Source organism: Opisthocomus hoazin, chromosome 2, assembly GCF_030867145.1.
Source record: "Opisthocomus hoazin isolate bOpiHoa1 chromosome 2, bOpiHoa1.hap1, whole genome shotgun sequence".
Classification (NCBI taxonomy): Eukaryota; Metazoa; Chordata; class Aves; order Opisthocomiformes; family Opisthocomidae; genus Opisthocomus; species Opisthocomus hoazin.
The window spans coordinates 106,557,687-106,578,813 of record NC_134415.1 but is presented as its reverse complement, the minus strand read 5'-3'; the positions used below and the strand labels follow the sequence as shown (position 1 = coordinate 106,578,813).

At 36.5% G+C, this 21,127-nt stretch overlaps 1 protein-coding gene across 1 annotated transcript in view; it reads right to left on the bottom strand.

Annotated features, from left to right (window-relative positions):
* The window catches only part of CSMD1 (CUB and Sushi multiple domains 1), a 1,295,699-nt gene that overhangs the window by 649,821 nt on the left and 624,751 nt on the right, over positions 1–21,127 (bottom strand). The gene's annotated exons all lie outside the window — the stretch shown is intronic.

Sequence of the window (21,127 nt, the reverse complement as noted above, 5' to 3'; positions counted from 1 at the left end):
AAAGCTGAGTCTGGAATCTAAAATTGGTAATTCAGATTGAACACGAAACATCACAGATTCAGGAAAGAGATGAGTTTCACAGCAATTCTCTTCCAGATAATCCCTTAATGTTGCACAAAATGATTTTCTCACTGACTCAGAACTGCCATACTTATCACCTTTTTCTGTTTTAACACCTGTGAAGGCTCAATGGGTACCTTATGAGCTTTTTGCTTTGCATCACTTAAATGGTTAAAGTAAGCAAGTAAAAAAAAATTTGGAACAGCTGCTCTGTATTTACCTTTCATATTTGCTTCTTTTACCTCATTGTGGAAGAACGGATTAGGTACCCAAAAGTTTGTGTATACTAGCAGTTAGCCTAATAAAAGATATTACCTCCCTCTGAGAACCTTATTTATTTATCCAGCAAACACCACTAATGTTCAAGTTTCATAAAGTACAAAAGCATGAGGAACATCAGATAAACATCTAGAAATACTATTTCAATCATAAATATATAAAAAAAAGAAAAAAAAAAAACAAAAAAAAATGAAAGAACAACAGCAACAACAGATAGTGGTAGCAGCTGAGAAGCCTGCCCCACGCAAAGTGGTAAGGCAATACTTTCTTTCTCGGCTTGGAACAAACACACCGTCACTGACAGAGAACTCCAGACAAACATCACAGCTTAGTCCTATGCATACTTCCATATTCTTATGCTCCATTTCCATCCATATATATTTTTTTCTTCTCATCTTCCTTGTTTATTCCAACCTACATGAGTTTTTTGTCTGCTTAACAGACATAGGTCTTTCAGCTATGCAGATATATTCCCTCCATTGTATTATAAATATATATATATAAATATTTATATTTATGTATCTTTATATATAGTGTGTACCTTACATGGATTCAGCTCTTCTTTTTTCATTTGAGAATACTTCAGGTGTGGGAGGATAAAAGGGGAAAAAGTGCCACAGAGATCACATTTCACAGTGTAGAATCTAACTGCAGGTGCTGCAGAAATCATCTGTAACATGCTGTAGAACACTGGGCCCCAGCTATTGCCAGCCTTAGCTACACCAAACTGCTTATGTGCAGTCACCAAATTACATTTATGCAGCTGACTATCAATACAGCTTAGAAATCATTAATCTGTTATCATTGAAGAAGATCAAATACAGCTCCGTGTTTTGTAACACTGTAAAGCCTCAGTTTTGCCAGCTTATTCTCCAGTTACCAATACTTATCATTGCTCAAAAGGAATTAAATCGGTATTTTAGATCAGTTCTGGCTTGGTTTCTTTTTCCCAGCAGTTCAGTAAAAATCTGTCAGTAATTAAGTTTGAACATACAACAGCGTTTCAGACCAGAAACACATGCCTTTTCAATTCCTTTAGCTACTCAGTCTGTTGACAGATCACTCTTAAATAAAAACAGCAGTTTGAAAAGTAGTGGAAAAAAAAATCCTACTGTTTGATAAAACCACTGAATGAAGTCATTGTACAACTTCAAGAAATGAGGTACCCATTAAGATAAAACTGGATGAATGAAATGTATTTATGAATGCAAGTATGTCAATAGTTCTGTATAAACTATTCCAGCAGTAGCATGACAACTAATTAGTTTTAACTGAGAAATATGTAAATCTGTGAACAATGAGGAACTTGATCTACTCAGGTGTCAAACAAATGTCTTTACTTGCTCATCCATGACATTTTCTGACATTTTCTAAAACATAAAGATGTGTTCTGCTGAACACTCTCTCTATAACCAAATAAAAAAAAGACCATCATTTAGAAAAAACTGAATGACTAGCCTATATTTTTTTTTCCTAATATTTAATACATGGGAACCAACCTGCAATCTCCCTACACTACTATTCACTTTAAAGCCCAGAAAAGATTCCATGTCAAGTTGTTTTCATTTCAAGAATTCAAAGAGAAGAAGATAGAAGTAACTTAAAACTTCTTTTAGAAATGTTTGTATGTTTTATTAATTTAAATGTGTCTTGTATTTCAAAATTAGGGATTGTGTACTTTGGAGACAACATTACCAAACGTAATGTTTTTGATCACTGTGTTCCTAATGAAAGATGACTAAAATATGGTACATATGTAATACCATTGCTTTCCTTAAAAGTTAAATTATTACCTTCAAAAACTGCTGGTGATTCAAAAAATTTAGAAACATACAAAATCTATTAATAATCACTATGTATTTGATATTCCCTTGCTGGCAATATATAAATATGGGGAGCCTTGAGTAAGCATCTCTGTCTGCCCTCCCTACATTTTTCTATCTGATTCAGTGCTTAGTTTTGTAGGTTTTTTTAATAAATATAAAATTGCATTATGAAGATGCGAATTCAAGGCATAGCTGCACTTAAAATATACATGTCAAAGGGTTATATTTTCTTCACACTTTCAATGGTGGAAAGCAAACAGACTACCATGCGCAGTGAGAACTTCACCTCATCAACATTAGCTGCTAACTCTTGCCATTGACTTCATCTTTGGGTTGCTTAAGTCAAGGTTCAAAAGACTGATTCAGTTATAGCAGAATAAAATTTGGAATTAGCTATGCTAGTATTGAAATCTCATGATCTACATTCACATTTATTCTCCATTATTAAAAAACAAAGAAAAACTAGAAAAAAACAAACTGTTTGAAGACTGAAATCTGAGTCAAGTTAAAGCTCCATGATTAGATTCATGTTTCAGTGGTTGACATATTTTCATCAGACTCACACTAGAAACCAGAAAAGGCAGATACAATAAAATGCAGATCTTCCTACCTCAATGTACAAAAAAAAAAAAAAAAGCAGAGAGGTGGGACTGGGAGGTCATCACTCAGCTGAGGCATACTGGTATCACAGCATGAACTACTACATATAAAGACATTATACTGTGGAAAAATAAGATATGATTGTGCAATTTAGGTATCTTTCCTGTAAATTGTATTGACCAGCAAAAAATAAGAACACACTGACAATAAAAGAATGCTGATCTCTGTGATTTGTAGGAACTGAACTCTTTAACATGGTTTCATTTCGAAGTCCTTTAACTCATGACTGAAGCTTATTAGCCAGCAAACAGGGCTCACCTGATACTTATTTCAAGGTATAAAGTAACTAAGTATGCAACTTTATAAAAATGCACACTGAAATGAAATGTGTCTTCAATTGAAGTGTTATAAATGACAGTACACAGTTTCATAGAATTCCTTTATGTAACATGTAAGAGTTGAATACAAAACTAAAGTTTCATGGTGAAGCTACATATCCTAATTAAATGTAATTAAAAAAAAAAAAAGAACAAGCAAGTTGGTAAGATCTTCAAAGTATTCTTTGTAAATAAAGTCATCAACAGTTAAAATAAAATAAGCACAGCAAACACTATTTTATTGTAGTGGAGCTAAAGCTCATTATTAGATACAGTCATTAGAAACTGAATGGGGATCTCTGTTATATGAAAAAAGTAATTTGAAACAGTACTGCTAAGGGAATACTTCAAGAAAATAAATACTAGTTTGTATCAGTGAATGAGAACATTTAGTTCTAAATTAAAGTTGAAATAGGATGTTTTTCAACATGGCAGTTTCATGGCAATAATTCTGTTAAGTGTGACTAGATAATTAAGAAAATAATAATTAGGAATACTGAAAATAAATAAATAAGTACAGATGGTACATTTCATTTACCAAGAATTATCTTCAACTCCATTGAGCACAGAAATATTTAATTTCTCTTTAGTTTAACTGGAAATACCTCTAATATAAGATACTAGCATTGTTGTCTCGGCTCTGAAAACAGTATGAGGTTTTCTGTACTGATCTTTTATCATAACAATATATTAAAAATGAAAACATTTTCAGTTTCTATTATTTGTTTAATAACAGAATAAAAAGCTCCCATGTTCTTTTATTTTGCTGTATTTTACATACTTACTGTTCTTCTGATTCTCTGCCTATTTTTTTACTGTTCAAGTTGTGATTTACATTCTCCTCACCTCCACAAGCACTCTCAAGAGCTTCTACACGATGCAGCTGCTGGGTGAGACAGCTGTACTCTATTTCTAGTAACATGCTGAGAATAAAAATGATTATTTGTTCAATAACTTTTCATACCCTATTTTTCAAAATTTACTTTCTCCACACCTTCTGAAGTTTTTGGAACTTGTACAGCTTGTCCAATAAACCAGGCTTAGTACCTCCTACAAACATCACCGAAGCATAGCCCTCCAACTGGTAAAATCACTGGCTTCATTCTTTAGATCAAGCTACATCAAACTGAAGTTTCTTTTTTTAAAATAAAATAAAACTGAGAGATTGCTGCTATACTGCTAAAAAAAAAAGAATTAGCAGTCACACTATATTTTGAAAGTTTATTCATCTTTACAATATAAGCTAGGTAAATCCACGTTGTCCACATCTATTAGATACAAAAGAATCCAGCTTTTACAATATTAGGCACCAAAAACAGCAATTAAAAAATCCCAAAGGATTTCCCAGATGCAGGTAACAAAATTCAGTATATGCACAACACGCAGCACTGTATATTTTGCATGACTGTTTTTGTCAGGTTAAGCATTCTTAAATTAAGTCACATATGAACATAAATACAGTTACTGCCACCTCTCTGTATGCTCAGTGTAAAGAAATATGCATGCTCTTTGCAGATGAGCAAAACCCATCTGTACTGATCTGGATGTCAGCATGAACCCTAAATGCTTTGAATACCACTTTCTCTGTGCTGCAATTTAACTTAGTAGAGAAACAACTCCCTGCTACGCACAGGGCCATCAACCACTTGTTATAGGCAAGGAATTACTATGTTACTGCTGCACGTCCACAACGGAGTGTTTCCAAAGCAAAACATGCTCCTTTGGACCCAGAAAGCATTCACAGAAATTAACATTGCTATCTATATTAGAGCCACTTGCAGGTGGGCAGTCAGTTTTGGTTGTTCAGAGATCGGTCTGGCGCTGAGGTCATTGGCAGCTCTTGCCAGTGATTTAATGTAGAAAGCTATAAAATGTTAAAACAAAAGACCCTTGGGGGAATATTCACAGACATTAAATACAAGGTGTAGAAAACCGAGCACAAGGTGGAACACAGCAAAGCCAAGCCACCAGCAGACCTGACATGGCAACCAGCTGGTGTGAGAGTGGGTAAAGTCCTGTGCGCGTGTGTGCGTGCGTGTCACAGAACAGAAATCACTACCCACCCACCTGTGTATAGATGTGTGTGTGTATGCATGTGTGTGTGTGTATATATATATATACACACACACACAGGATGGATGGACAGATGAATGGATAGATAGATATGTACCCTAGCTGCTCAGTAAAGAAACTTTAGACCACATGCCTTAGAGGTATGGTGCTGTTCTTCAGCTGCATTCCCCAAAACTGCCCTCTGACAGCATCACAGCCACCAAATTAGATAAATTCCCACTAGATCTCTAATATCTCAGAGAAAGATCACTGAGGACAGACTGCCTTTGTTTAACCCTGAGGCCAGGAACTCCATGTCTTCGTGTACTTTCCTACCTCTCTATTTGCTACAAACTCATGTTCCAGAGATGGGTTTTCTGTGTGGATTCTGCAAGGTTCTGCTCTTGATCTATTTACCTTCTTTTCTTGGTCTTCACAGGCTCGTTAAGTGCCCTGAAGGACAGGTAGGCTTGCTTTATAATGGTAAATGGTAAGGTGCAGGGAAGAAGACTCCCAGAAAAAAAAAAAACATAAAAATCCATCCCAGAAAGGGAAAAAGGGGCATTTGCTCTTGCTGCTCATAAAGGTACCTTCCAAAAAAGGTGGTCTACAAAATGTGCCCCAAAGTAGAGAGCTCCTTTTCTTCAGCTGACTGGAGGCCTCTGCTACCTATGTCAAAGAAGACAAGTTTTCATCGGATTCATTGGGTACAGCTCCTCTACTGCTCTTGTTAGAATTCCTCACAAAGTCTGATCACGAGAGATATTGTGGCATTCTGTGCTCTGGGATGGCAGGAGGGAAGATAAGCCAGTAGTAAATTGTAAGGTCATCCAAAACACAAACTCATATCTTATCTATGTTTCTTCCCTATTTTACATCAATCAGTTTCCATCCAAACAAAATTCTTGACCCATCTCCCAGGACATGTCCACACCACAAAACAAACAAACAAAATCAAACACTGCACCAAGTGACATGAGGACCAACAGGTAACCTGCTTATCACAAGCTTGTGTTACAGTGGTAAGCAAAGAACAAGCAGACGTCTGCTACTGTAATGCTCTTTTCTATTTCATAATTATAGTATGCAACCAAGAAGATAATGCAATTTGCAGAGTATCTAGGAAAAAAAAAATAATTAAAAAATCAGGTATCTTGTTGCAAAAAACTCAAAAATTTTGATCAGTTTATATTACCAAAGAGGAAGTTGTGGAATTCCTTGGTAAGATTTTGTAAGCACTTACTGGGAACTGGAGTCTGGTAACAGCTCTTCAGTCTTGTAGACAAAGAACAGCGTGTTACGGCTGGTACCTGAAGCTAGCTATATGCAAGCTTGGAAATAAGATGTTTGATTTTAACAACAAGGATAATTTGCCATTGGAACATATTACAAGATACTCCGAAGGACTGGAGAAAGCTGCATCAGGGATAGAGGTAACTTTTTTTCTGAAAAAGATGCTCTTCTTCACACAGATAATTTTTTATGGTTTACTTTACACATCACAGTCAATTATTAAAATGGAAATGTCTAGTTTCTAATTCTGAATTTCATATCTGTTGCCCGAATTTACCAGATCATGGTATCTTAACAAAAGCATATACCAGTTCTGCATTAGAGACACATCAAAATTACAGACAGTTTGGTTTGTAATAAAATTGGTGATACTTCTAGATTAATGACAGGAGAAAACTTGTTTATGTTTGTATCAATGGATGTTATGTTCCATACACCAGATTCTTGCTAAAAAAAGCCCACAACAAAAAGTACAAATCAACTTTATAAAGACTTCTAAATAATGGAAGAATGCCTGTTCTATATACTCTACTTTGAACAAACGGGTAGCTGCTATTATCATTCCTGAGAAGTAAAAGTTTCTGAAACAATACCCAAATCTGGAACAAACAGGAGCTGCAAACTCTTTAAAAGATTTTCATATCACGCAAGCAATCTTTCTTTGCAGTCTTCTGAGAAACAGATTAAAATCCTTAATTTTTTTGTGAAAGGATAGATTCTCTTTTGTTGTAAAGCCAGTGATTAGAGTCTAAAATTTGACAATGACTTGAGATTCTCCCAGTATAGAACCATTCAAAATGTGGATAAATCCCAAATATAAATACAACTCATTAATTCAGCTCTCAAGTCTATGTAGATTTGCAGGGCTTTGCTGCTACTTACTGTACACAGAGAAATTAACATTTTTAAGAGCTTCATCTAGCCCAATGGGATTGCAGTGGATTGCTTTCAAGCACAGCAGCTGAAGCAAACGCACTACCCATGTTTTCTATCACCCTATTGCTACCCGGGGGGTAGTGTGCCAATTCTAAATATTTATTGTGAAAACCTGTACATGAGTTTCTAAGAAACCACGACTTCCCTTGATAGTTGCCCTCTGCAGCAGAGTTGAAACCCCCAGTTTTAGAAACTCTTGTAGTAAATAGTGCCAAATTCTGGAATCCCACACCTTCAGTGGTGAGTACAAAATTTGCTACTTTGAAGTTCCTTTCCACAACAAGGAATACAGAAAAATGACTGGCAGAATAAAGTCTTGTCATACGGTCAGTCTTTAGATCTAGGTCCTGTATCCTAAAAGTGGAAATCCTGTTGTTACCCCCGGGCCACACATAATAATTGACACCTGATTACAGCACAAGTCAACAACAGACATCAAATCTCAGTTTGAAGAAATGAGGAGATGGAGAATTCAACATCAACTTTGAAATTTGCTAAAACACCTAATAAAGCCATTCCTCCTTTCAATGGTGGTGACAGATTCGGTTTCTTTGGACAGATTCTGTTTCTTTGTCTTACTCCCACCTTTCTTTATTAATTAACTAGGTATGATCCAGTATTTTCTCCATATGGACGCATTTATATGCTCTAAACATTTACCTTTGAAACTGCTTTCCAACGAGACAAGCATCCATTCTTGAATCATCTTTTCATTCTTTTCTAATCGCCAATCTAGTTTTTAAACATCTTTTTAAACCTGTGATTAGTCTGGCTCCATTATTCCAGTTCTGGTGTAATACTGTGCTATGTACATCTCCTTAAGACGCTTAACAAAGGCTCGTCCATCTCAACACTGTGCTGAGAACCATCTCACAGGGATTCACATGAACGGCTCAAGTATCATTCTCCTCTGCTAGCACTTCTGAGATTCTGAGGATAAGCATTTTTCATACCAGTTGAACTCGTGGCCTCAACTTTCAATTTGTCAGTCTATCATCAAGCTAATTCATTATATAAACACATAATTGGACTGAAATGAAATTCACTGCATATGAAAGCTAGAATCCATAAAGCCCTTATTTGGAAGTCAGTCTCTTCCATCCACTTCATACATGGGCTGCACATGATCTACAGAAGAAGTTCTTTACTCTTCCTTCCTTTCTCTTTCCAGTATATTTTTATAAGACCTTCTTTAGGTACCCATTCTGGCTGAACAACAGAGCAATAAATAGGAATATTGGGAATGGCATCACAGTAGCAGGTAGCACCTGTCTTAATACCTTTGAGGAGATAATATCAAAATGACATTTTAGCACCCTTTAAATAGTTCTAACATACAAGCTGACCATAAATGTTAAACCGCACTTTCGACCTCAGAAACAGAAAATGCTAATGGTGATTTTTAGTGCTTTCACCGCTTTTCTAAAAATATACTTAAGATTCCAGAAGCTTCCATAGGAAAACTGCTGTCAGGTATATTTTTATTTACCAAAGTGGAACTGAACATCAATCTACCAAAAATAACCATTTTTCCAAGGTAGATAAATATTTCCACCCCCCCCCCCCGAGAGTTAAGATGAGTAAATAGGTGTGTTTATGGGCTTAAATGGTATATCCATGCACTGTTTTGAGTTTCTGAAACTGAGATGCAGCTCTCCGTCTCCTGCAGAAATTGCTAATGTTACATGATTCACAGCAGGAAGAGTCTTGAGTAATTCCCATGCTACAACTACTAGAAGAATAGTCACGTTGCAAAGTGGTGTTTTCTTTAAAAAACGAAACAAAACATAAACACAAAAACCACCCAAAGATAATTAGAAAGAGTCCATACATAATGAAGAAAATGTAGAAGAATTTCTCGATCTTTAAGTGTGCTCCCTTACAATACTGCTGAACCTCAAATCATCTTTTTGTTTACGTTTGCACAATTTTGGAAGATTTACTGTTAAACTACTACTACTAATTTTTCTTACAGCACAAGGAAGACAAAGATAAACCTTTAAAACATTTATTTTCCAGACATGGAACATGATGTTTGGCATTGATATTTTTAAGATTTTTTTTTTCCAATAAAGACTAAAGTCTGAATATTAGAAACACCATGAAAATAATGTTAATTTGATGCAATACTCAGCCCCAAGAGGACAAAAAAGTCAGTCTTGAGTACCTGGTATTCTGTTTGCTCAGTTCAAGCTCCCATGGGCTTTAGTTGCAGTTGAAAGAAAAGCTAAAGGAGCTGAACCTGGCTATATGAGAAATGAGGCCCACAGTATTAACAGGAACTTACATAAATCTTGTCTGAAGATACTTGCTACCATGACAAAGCAACCCTGTGAATAAAGCATGTATAAGACCCAGTTTTTAAAGTGGTACTCCACTCTTTTTACTCATGAGACATTCCTTTCTTTTCCTTTAATATCCTGGCTAATGCATACAACTTCTCATTTCAACATACGCAGCAGCAGTCCTACCGACTAGGGTCTCTTTAAACGCACAACAGCAATTCAGTCTCAGGGCACAGTCAGAATTAAGAGCATTTGATGGCATAATTAAAAAGCTACGTCAACTTTTATGTACAAGAGTGTCAAATTAAAGCTGGCATTCTTTATTCTTGAATGCTCAGCTTTATAATATTAATGATATTTTTATGCACACAGGAAGACAACAAATGACACTCCAGGAAATCTGCATATATGCTCTGCTAAAATATATCCTACTTCTGCTTCAGTGTGTATTGTAAACTAAACTGCCCTCACTTCAGTCAGCTAAAAAGACAACTGTAGATTGTTGTGACAACATAACGAAACACACCGTTTGTAAACCTCATTTTAAGTTACTTAAATTAATTTACATGCTACTTCCTACATGGTTTGGGGAATTTGGTCCTGCTGATCTAATTTCAAAATAGGTGTGCAACAATTACTACATTCTAAGGAAAGTGTGGATTTTGTTTTGATATAGAAATGTATCTGGAACTGAACTTTTCTTTCAATACCTTATCTATAATTTCCAAAAGCTCTGAATACAAAATAAAACCATATGCTTGGTCTTCTCCAAATGCAGATGATCATTTAGCTCTCCATGGGATTTTGTATAAATTTAAAATTATAGAATTCCACTGTATTAGTCAGATCTTCACACGATGTTTTACTGTATTGTTTCTAACCAATAGATTTTAATACTTGGGTCACATCAGTTTAAAGAAATAATAATTGTACTAATATAAGTTTTCGCTTTCTGGCCTGGAAACTTTGCATCTCTCTTCTTCCCCTTCTATGTGCTTCACTAAGTGGAATGTGATTATTTGCCATCTTTTTCGCATACTGAATATTTTTTCTGTTAGTATACTCCTCGTCTAAAAGCATCTGATGTAAAAAAAAAAATCATTAGCAATTGTAGTTTCAATTTTATTTTAGATGATAGATACACTCTTTTAGATGATAGATACACTCTGCATTGTAGTGCTGCTGCAAGCTTGGCTGAACTGTCTAACCAGAAAAATCCTTGTGTTTTCTTTTTTCAACAGTAATTTCCCTTGCCTGCTGGTTGTCTTCTCCTTTGCCTGCTTGGGAGGTGGGAAAAACAGAAACAATATCTCAGTCACTGCTACACATCACATCTAAACTTTCTGTCCTGTTACTATTGCTTTAAAATACCAGAGATGCAAAAGAGCGCACTATTTTCTACCTGCAGACTTCTGCAGAAAACCCATTACACCCAATCACTAGCCTAGTCGGCAGACATTAAAAAAATAATAGTAATCAATAAAAATGTTATTTAAATCCAATTTAACTTGAACACTCTTCTAGAGCCAGAGAACTAATCGATGCATTCTGTGTGCTAACTAAACAGAGATACCAGGGGCCAAGGTATTTATTAACTGAAAGAAAGTTCATTGATGGTTTTACTTAGTGCTAATGCAGATTACAGCACTGGTCTTAGCAGAAGAACCATGAGAAAAAGTAACAGGTAGCTGGCCAAAAAAGCTCGCAGTGGAGATTCAGGAAGAGTGTTCTGGTGGAGTAAGTCCACTTCTGTATACCTTGTCAGGGAACAAGAAAAAACCTACTAACAAATGCTTTAGTTGTTATGTGTATTTTAGTAGTTTTCATTATATCCAGCAAAAAAATGAAACAGACTTATATTCACACTTGATTCTAACATTCTCAAATTCTATCTTTCTTTTAAAAAATAATGATTAATTGCTAAGATAATTTTATTTGCTGTTTACCTTGCTAGAAAGTAAGAATGCATTCAATTATGTTAATTCCTACCAGTTTTTCATATACTCGGGTACTTGAAAACATATTAAAAAATCTTACTGTATCTTTAAGAAAATGGCAATAGCTAGTATTGCAATTCTAATACATTTTAAATTTAACATAGAAAACCACGGTACCTTAGAAAAGATCAGTGTCATAAATTGCCATCTTTCATTCTCACCGATTCTAATGGAAAAAGAGGCCACTACTCATGCCAATGTAGCTTTGATACACCACGACTGGTTTTCTTTTTCATATTATTCCTAAACTAGGCACCAGCTACAAAACTAGAACTTGGCTTATGCTCCAGGGAATAACTTTCTGTTTTTCAGACAGATTTAATGTTCCCAACACTGATGTCTGTAAATTATGATTTGCCCAGATGAACTGAATCATACTACTTCTTCAATTTTTTAACTTCTCTTCAAATTTATATGCACATACATGTTCTCAGCAAGATTTTCTTCATTTTCCTTCTGATGCGGAAACACAGACCTCCATAGATATGCATCAGTCAACCCCAGTTTGAATTCCAGCTTTTTTTTTTTTTTTTTGTGGAAAAATCAGGTAGTAGATTCATTTTTTTCAGAACTACAGTAATAATTACACAGAAATCGAGAATGACTGGTAGGGTTACATGGCAAAAAGAAGGGAAAAAAATTTAATCTAAAGTTCCAAAAGTAAAAATAACTGCAGGTTTTGTCTTACTGGGAAGCTACACCTGAGGCTGACTGCAATGGATAGGAACTGTATAAAAGTAAGAAATGCAGTGACTCATAAATATCTCTAAGAAAAGCTTCTAACATTGCCTGAATACACTGGTATGAGCTGTTTCATCATTAAAATATATTTTCCTGAATCAAATGTCAAGGATTTTGAGAGAAAATGAAGCTAACATTATGGATATTCTAGAACAATGCAACAGACCTAGTAGAACGAAATTTTGGGAGCATACTGAACCCCCAGGGTAAGACAATAATGCTAGTGGTATTTTTAGCTATCCAAGCTCTCTATTAATATATATAAACCTTGTTCACATACTGAATTTTAAAAATCTAGTGCTTTTCATGTTATTTTAACTGTGATGGAAAATTATACTCTAGGTCACAGTGCTTCCTTAAGTGAGTTCTCTCACTCTTATGTTCCTGTCAGTTTGTGATGTGGTATGAATTAAACCTTTATACCTCTTCAGCGCAGTAGGCTGCAAATTAATAGGTGCAAAGAAAGCAACAGTGTTCTGTGATTTAAGCATCAATTTAGTGTTTCTGTACTTCTCACTTCATACACCATTCACATGCTGGTGTTAACAGCTAAGTGGTCTGTGTGTCTTTACAGCTAACACAGGCAAGAGCTTGTATTAGTTTAGTCACTACTGCTAGCATGAAATACTTTTACCATCCTATTTATTTTAGGCTCAAAATCTTTGCAAAAGCTTCCACATACTTCTATGCTTACAGCTACTAATATATACATATTATTTAGCATGAAGAAACTACAAAAGATAAGCAATGCATTCCAGATATGCTTTCTTTTAATACAAGCCTAATAACTTTGCAAGATTTCTATGTGAGATATTGCCATAGACTAAACATGTTTATTAACCGAGCCTTAAATAGCTTTGCCTTTGCATCAGGACTCTACCACCTTTTTTTTTTTTTTTTAATTAGTTTATTTCCATCACCTCCATCTCTGAACAAAAGATTAACAAGTAATCCTAAGGAAAGCTGTGATCCAAAAGGAAGAACACAAAAGTGTGTTGCCACATTTCTACCTGAAGCTCTCAGAAGAACTATATACATACAGCAGCACTTGCCATCATTATATGGGCCAGTCCTAGGCAGCAAAGGTAAAGGTACCAAACCTGTCCTGTTTTGGGGGAAGAGGAAAGCAGAGGGGATAGGCCTGCTGGATGGAAGCAGTAACACTTGTGACTGGTATTCCTGTGAGCTTGGGATGTTTTTGTTCACTCTGTGCTGGCAGAGGGCTGACTCGAGTATGCTTCCAGGCTCATTTGGGATATCACAGTGCAAAGGCTCTTCTGACCTAGGGCATCAGATTCTGCCATTACTACTCTGAAGTTCAAATTTCCCATCCTCTCCATCCCAGCATGAAGCTGTTTCCAAAACCAAAAGCTTAACAACTCTTTAAAATCTGTCCTGCTCTCTCCCAACCCACCCAAACAAAATTATTCTCATGTTAGATTCATTCTTGTCTCCCAACTCGCCAGCTTAAAGCCCTCCACCACCCCCTTTTTTCCAGTGCAATGCCACCAACTCAGAGATCACACAGAAATTCAGATGTTACCTTTCACTTTACTTTTGAAACCACCCCTTGTACTCTTTGTCCTTCTCTGCATTATGGTCATTTTAGAAATTAGAATCTGAAGGTGCCTCACTGCAACCAGCAGAGCTCATCTGCTTATATAATATACACTATTTTATTTAATATACACTTAAATACTAAAACAAACAAAAAAAATTCACACACATTCTCATGTATCAAAACAATTAAAATATAAAAAATGAAAAATGATGCTGAAAGGAAAAGGAAGACAATGTCCAGGATAGGGAAAAGACATGTAACCCTGTCTTAAAACAACAATTTCTTTGCAGTTTTACTTTCATATCACTAGTAGCCAGGTTTCATCTTTCCTCCTACAGAGACATTAGGAGGAGGGACTGTTCACTACCTCTCTCATCTATGCTGATTTTTTTCTTTCTATGGACTCTAAAGATACAGAGCAGTGTTCACTGTATTTTCCCAAGTCTGCTAACAATTTACTTATAACTGTGGTTAATTCATTTTTTCAAGCAGGCATCTGAATGCCTGCAGAAAATCCATTTTTGGAACATGATGATTTTCATAAATATAGCAAAGTACAAGATACATCACTGATGAGATCAGCTTATTAATCCTTATTATGGGAAAACTGTAGGAGTGAAGAAGCTGTTTATCTGCATATGTTTGGGTATAGCAACCGCTATGCCAAAGAACTGGATATAGATACTGAATTAAAACATACTATTTCCCACTCAGGGAATTTTAAAAGACTCTGGAAACCAATACTTCAAGAACTATCAGTTGTCTGTATGACATGTTTAGTATACATAGCTCCATCCTATGCAAAACACTGTGCCTATTTTCTTTCTGAATTCCCTAACTTGTGAGTGGGATAATCCTTTCTGAGACTGTGCGTAACAACTCCAAGACCAGCGATGTATTCACTCCAAGATGACAGAACTCCACAGGCACTGAAGTTCAGCATGTTGTTTGCAAACTTTTTGTACACTATTTTGACTATGACTATATAAGTCATATAACATAAGAACAACATAAGAAGGACATGGATGTGTTGGAGCGGGTCCAGAGGAGGGCCATGAAGATGATCAGAGGGTTGGAGTACCTCTCCTACGAGGACAGGCTGAGGGAGTTGGGGCTGTTCAGCCTGGACAAGAGAAGGCTGTGGGGTGACCTTACAGCAGCCTTCCAGTACCTGAAGGGGGCCTACAGGAAGGATGGAGAGAGGCTTTTCACGAGGGTGTGTAGTGATAGGACAAGGGGGAATGGCTGTAAACTAAAAGAGTGCAGATTTAGATTAGATATAAGAAAGAAATTCTTCACCATAAGGGTGGTGAAACACTGGCACAGGTTGCCTAGAGAAGCTGTGGCTGTCCCCTCCCTGGCAGTATTCAAGGCCAGGCTGGATGGGGCTCTGAGCGACCTGGTCTAGTGGAAGATGTCCCTGCTCAGGGCAGGGGGGTTGGAACCAGATGATCTTTAAGGTCCCTTCCAACGCAAACCATTCTATGATTCTATGATTCTATATCACAAGGCGGACTTTTTTGGGGTGGGTGTGTGTAGGTTTTTCAAACCTTAATCTACCAGAAACCAAGCGAAAAGGACAAAAAGCTCTACTACAATGTGTCAATGCTCATTTGGGACAAGTTTAACAAGCTTTTAAGCAGAAATGATGGAACATGGCAGCAAATGCTGAGGGAGGATAGAGAAACTGGAAATGCTGGCGGCAGGGAAAGGAAAGGGAGCAGTGGGAGCACTGGTGTTGCCAAAAGAAAATGGCTAGGAGAAACCGAGACAAACAAGCATCATCACCACAGGCAGCAACCAACAGGACTCACAAGCTAGGGAAAAGATGTATTCCAGTGAGTCTTTAACAGGGACATGGGATTTGCTATATAACTTAATGTAGAGATTATTCTATCATTTGGTTAGTCTGCGATATGTGGATGCCTAATGATGACGTGGCTGTAGCAGGAGTCTGAACAAATGGGGTATGGAAGAAACCAATTAGCCAAAACATAAGTCTTTTCATACAGACACACATAGTACCTGTCTCGCTCACCTTGAAAGCATCTTAGTCCTTCCAATGTATCTTGGGGGACTGCAATGGTATGATGTTCTACAGAAGTCAATTTAAAAAGTTTAGGTGTTGTTATCTGTATTTGACAGGTAGTGTTCAAGTGCTAAACAGCATTAACGCTGATGTTCAAATGTGACAGACTATGGGATTTTTATGCAGTAACTGGAAACCTTGCAACATGGAAGTCAATAGAAAGAATTCAAGGCAACTGTAACCTCTTTTCCTAAAAAAAATGAAATGTGGTTCTTCACAGGTCAGACAGACAGGTTGTGAAGCACAGCAACTTACACTTATTGGACTCAACTCAGTTTCCTAATCAAAACAGGTAAAAGTGGAAATCTAGTTAAAAGCTAGAGAAAGATAAGACCTTCCAAAAACTAGCAGACAGCAACAGAACCCTTTACCAGCATTTCCAAAACAAACATACAGATTTGCAGAGTTTCACAGGTGACAAAACAGAATGACTGTAAGCAGGTCTCTAAAGAGGCTAAAATAAGTAACTAATTACAAATAAATTGCTAAAATTTTTAATAGTGTTCTCAAGTTTAAAAAATGGATCTAATTGCATGGCCATGGCACACCCTTTCTTGTCTGACGGAAAAGAAAATAGAACCTTACATGGCCAAGGGTATGTCAGGAGCCCTTTTATGGTGTATAACAACAACTTTATTGAAGGTGCATCCACAAGCAATACATCTTTTCACAGTAAGTCAATAGATGGTGCTCTTTAGCTGTATAATTAGATAGTTCTGAGCTAAATACTCAGCTTATGTGGACCTACTGCCATAGGTGTCTGTCAAAAAGATGATTTAGACCACTCCATAATCTCATCCATTACTTTGTTATCAACTTCTCACAACAAGGGTGGTAAGATTAAGACAAATCTCTATAAACAGGACAGGTAACACGTAGATCAAAATACTATTGTTTCGAGTTCTATTTAAGTGCTTGGACTGGTGTATTTATCTAAGAAGCACAAATTAGTATTATGATCCAGCTGTTATATGAGTTATTCATTAACACAGAAATAAGAAGTGAGTTTCAGATGACTCCAGGTACTTAGGTTAAATTGTATGCCAAGATTATACTAATTCATTATTGCTGCTTCCAAGTCACTCTCATATTCACATACATTTTTACGGCCATTCACTAGGATATTGAGGAGATTTATAAGGAAGTCAGAATAATCTTAAAGGTATTTTTAAATAGTATTAGGAAATTGATGTGGACTAAAAAGTATGAAGTGTAGTTCATTCTCTTATATTGGCAAATACTGACAAAAATTTAAGGATAATAATTTTAGGTTTAAATGGAAGCACAGTCAGGTAATATTATTATTGTAAGGCAAAAGAGGACAAAATTAATTTTAGCAAAAAGTATGTTCAATATTAAGATTCCAAGTCAAAAACTAACAATTGCAGAAATATTCTTAGGATCATAGTCATCTTTCATGTATAGTGTAATAGTCTAAGATAATGTTTTTGTCAAATAAATTTTTAATCTTGCAAAAATTATGGCAAAGCCACATCTACAGGAAAAAGCCTGAGTCGGGCCTATCTACACCCAGGTGAATTGCCGAGCTTTACCTAATCTGCAAATAATAAAATACTCAATTCAAATTTTTAAAAAAAGACAAAACAAAAAGCACCCAAACCAAAACACCACCTGAGTCTCAAGGAGGAGTCTTGGGAAAGACTCGTTAAGAGATTTTCTAAAGGATGCTTTGCCCAAGTGATATATTCCTGATTTTATTTCAAAACCATGTTCATTCAGCCTGGGTTTTTAAGATACTTTTTAACACTATCTCTAGATCCAACCTTGATTTACGTTTAAGTACTATATAACAGAAGCTGAAGTCTAAAGGGACATGTTTGGAAGTATTTTAAAAGCTATATTTAATGTTCAGACATTATGCAAAACCGTCTCTTGTTTTTGTTCTAATAATTAGTTACAGAGGAACCCTTCAGACTCAAAAAATACAGCCATTTGGTGGACATGGAGATAGACTCCAGACACAGGAATGAGGCAGTCTTTCGGTTATGCTCTCAGAAGTACTGTTCTTGGCACGGCGAGAAACACCTTACCAACTCCAGATAAACACGTTTTACATCTAAAACTCCTTTATGTAACAGCAAATTAAGCAAGTGATTCAAATTCAAAAAGGTTTCTTTCATGTACAGTCTAACTAATAATACTTCTACTTCCTCCGCAGATTAAAAAGCCTGTTCTGCCTGCTTCGCATTAATTTTGAAAACAGTGATGTTCATCTTTTTAAGCCCGTTGACACTCCCATTGATTCAAAGGAGGATTAAAAATGTGGTTGCCTATATGTGCACATCCATTCAAGATCCAGAGCTACATAACTTCTTTCTAATTAGGGAAAAAAAATAAAAAACAAACTTGAATAACTTTCGACACTCTAATTGTATCAGGGACACAAAATAAACATTGAGGTAATGTCACTTGAATCTTTTATAAACTAATTCCATTAGGATGGACTGTATGAATGATTTTCAAATAATCTTTTAAGAATATGAAAAGGTGAACAAATCTCTTCTTCCTTTTCACTGCATTGGAAGCGTGACCTGGACAGGCTGGAAAGTTGGGCAGAGAGGAACCTGATGAGGTTTAACAAAGGCAAATGCAGGGTCCTGCACCTGGGCAGGAACAATCCCATGCATCAGTACAGGCTCAGGGCAGACCTACTGGAGAGCAGCTCTGTGAAGAGGGACCTGGGTGTCCTGGTGGACGACAAGATGACCACGAACCAGCAGTGTGCCCTGGCTGCCAAGAAGGCCAATGGGATCCTGGGATGCATCAAGAAGAGTGTGGCCAGTAGGTTGAGGGACGTTCTCCTTCCCCTCTACTCTGCCCTAGTGAGGCCCCATCTGGAGTACTCTGTCCAGTTCTGGGCTCCCCACTTCAAGAAAGATGAAGAGCTACTGGAGAGAGTCCACCGGAGGGCTACAAGGAAGGTGAGGAGCATCTCTCCTACGAGGAGAGGCTGAGGGAGCTGGGCTTGTTCAGCCTGAAGAAGAGAAGGCTGCGAGGGGACCTAATAAATGCTTATAAATATCTCAAGGGTGAGTGTCAGGAGGATGGGGCCAAACTCTTCTCAGTGGTGCCCAGTGACTGGACAAGGGGCAACGGGCACAAACTGAAGCATAGGAAGTTCCGTCTGAACATGAGGAAGAACTTCTTCCCTCTGAGGGTGACGGAGCACTGGAACAGGCTGCCCAGGGAGGTTGTGGAGTCTCCTTCTCTGGAGATATTCAAGACCCGCCTGGACAAGGTCCTGTGCAGCTTGCTGTAGGTGATCCTGCTTCGGCAGGAGGGTTGGACTAGATGACCCACAGAGGTCCCTTCCAACCCCTACCATTCTGTGATTCTGTGATCAGCTGCATAACATGGAAATTAACTGAACATTTTAGAGCAGGCTTAGAAACATGTGACACATATGTTCTAATACAATTAATATTTTGATTATATAATAAAAGTCACGTAGTATAATCAATATAATTACTATAATATCTCTTATATGCATATTTTATAGATACATGAGATTTTTTTTTCCTCTGCATTTAGATTCTACTTGTTCTAGCATTTCCATTGCTTTGCTTATAAAAAGTCCATCCACTTTTTACTGTGACCACGCTGAAACTGCTTCTAACCTTGTTGATATGTTTGAAGAGGGTAATTCAGACCTATTGCACCACACACTAAAATCACTAAAGAATCATCAGTCTGAAGTTATTTTTCTTAATTCTTACTCTCCTTCTAGCTTTTGCAGTGCTCGTATATTTGTCTTTCTATACTCTTTACTAGGAAACTATTTGGCTGATTTTACAGCAAATATTCCTTTACATGAAAAAATAATCATAATTACCAGACCATGCTAATGGAATACGTGTCTTCTACCACAGATTTATAAATAATATTTATATGTAAAGCTGTTGACATGATGCCAGATAAAATAAAAGGGAACAATTAAAAAAAAATCACGTTTAAGATGATACACCTCTAGATCATTAGTTTTAAGCATGAAACAACTTCACACAGCTGATTTTAGCAAATTACAGCATGCACTACATTTAGCATGGCTCTAATGTCACTATGGTAACTGTTCTGGCTTAACTATAGCTGAATGTGTAGCTTCATTCCAAAGTATCCAATAATCCTTTAAACATTCCTTATAAAATTTCCAATAGGTTCTCCAAACTTCCATCAGTGATCCTAGGAACATACAATAAATCCTTAGCTTTGAGTGATCAGAGTTTTGCATTGTAAAAAAAAAATCTCCAACCTAAAAACGAGAATCAGGCAAAATGAGAAAAATGTTTAGACTGAATATTCTTATGATATCTCCGATTTCCAACGTAATATTGATCAGTACCATATGAGATCAATGCAGCATATTTTTCCATTGCATTCTGCTCATACTCCTTTACATCATCTATTATCAGGAATCTTCTGCGAAGCAGATATATATATATGTGAATGTTCACGTTCAATAACAGATTAATTTCTTTCAACAAAGTGGTAAATATTTTTGTTTAAATTTTTTTTTTTATTTTATTTAAAAATTTTTGGTGTCTACTAGAGCCTCATACACACAATTAAACGGACAGCTTTTTATATTCTGCAACAAGACTCCATTAGCTCTTCCCCTTCAAGATTTCAGGTTCTGGACCTCAGAACTCTTAGTAAGAAAACATTGGCACTGATGATCGTCATGTATGTCTGTGCAAACGGGCACAGAGGCAAACAGGGTACTCACATATTTTATTTCACACGGTCAGACACAAGCACTTAATTTGATAGAAAGCTGCTTCCTTGACTGCTGTTACACAACTTTCGGTTGTCTGGAAATGTCAGAGAGAACCTTGTGATATAGATCCAGAAGTACAAAGTTTTTATGTATTTGTCAAGCATGGTTGCCACACATTTTTATTTGATAGAGTTTTTCAGCAGATCAGATGCTACCTAGAACTTCACAATTATTAATATATTGCACTGCCGAGCCTGTCATGACATTAAAATCATAGTGAGATTTCTTCAGATCTC